This window comes from Octodon degus, unplaced genomic scaffold (genome assembly GCF_000260255.1).
Source record: "Octodon degus isolate 3935 unplaced genomic scaffold, OctDeg1.0 scaffold00078, whole genome shotgun sequence".
In the NCBI taxonomy this organism is placed as follows: Eukaryota; Metazoa; Chordata; class Mammalia; order Rodentia; family Octodontidae; genus Octodon; species Octodon degus.
In genome coordinates, this window is record NW_004524654.1 from 207,830 (window position 1) to 208,980 (window position 1,151).

General features: G+C 48.2%; 1 pseudogene; it reads right to left on the bottom strand.

The window, feature by feature from the left end:
- LOC101588769 overlaps window positions 1-773 on the bottom strand; it is a 9,716-nt pseudogene extending 8,943 nt beyond the window's left edge.
- Between the last annotated feature and the right edge of the window lie 378 nt (window positions 774-1,151).

Below are 1,151 nucleotides of genomic sequence, written 5' to 3' on the forward strand. Positions count from 1 at the left end.
CTTCTTCCTCTTCCTCTTCCTCCTCTTCCTCCTCCTCCCCCCCTCCTCCTCCTCTGTATTTGGTACAGAGTCTCACTATACAGCTCAAACTAATGGTGATCCTCCTGTTTTCAGCCTCCTCAGCTCTGGGATTACAGGCGTGCACCACCACACCAGATCTCTGTGGCCAGCTCAACACATCTCGGAGCTGGGTTGGTGTGGCCTATGGGGCTGATGATCAAGCCCCAGTCCCCGAGCTTGCTGAGAAGAAAGATCTTCTGAAAAGACCATTTAAACTGTCCACTCTTACAAAATATCTCCATTACTAGGGGAGGATGTAGAGAAAAGGAGAAATCTGGTGGTAATTAAAATGTCTCATCATACTGCACAATACAACCTCCTTATCCCCAAAATACCTTGTCCCTCAAGGAAAGTCTTCACAGGTGTCTTCAGCATAACAGTGCAAAGTCAGCAACTACAACCCAACAGTGAAGCAAGTCCAGCATTGCAGGCCTGGATCTAAGAGGCAGCAAAATCTAGGAGTTAATTCTAGAAGCAGAATCTTAGCAGGGATAGAAACCTAATTTTCCAGCTTGGACCCAAAGGCCCAGTGCTAAGGACAGAGTTTGGTGCTACCTGATAGTTCTGGATGTCAAAAGTCCAACGTCATCAGACTGAAATGAACATGTTACCAAGGCTGTTCCCGCTAAAGGCTCCAGAAAGAAAAACCATCGTCCTTGGCTGGTTGTGGTTCTGGCAGCTCCAGTTTGTGCCGCTTTGGCTTCAAAGTGCATCTCTCGGTCTCCGCTTCAGTAGTCACATCACCACAGGTTCTCTGTAGTCAAACCTTGCTCTGTCTCTGTCTTGCACTGGTGTGAACACTGCTTGACATTCAGTAATCTTCCCATCTCATGATCCTTGACTAAATCACATCTGCAAAGGCCTTTTGGCTGTGTGAGGCAGCACTGCCAACCTCCAGGTAGAAGGAACAGGATATCCCAGTGTGGTAGGCAGCTGAATTAGCTAGACATAGCACAGGCAGTTACTTAGGGGTGGGCCCTCAAGGAGCTGACAAAGAAGAGATGAAGACAAGATGCCTTGGAACTGTGGGGGAAACAGGCACCTCCACTTAGGGCCAGACAAAAGATGAAAGAAATGCACCCACATGCCTC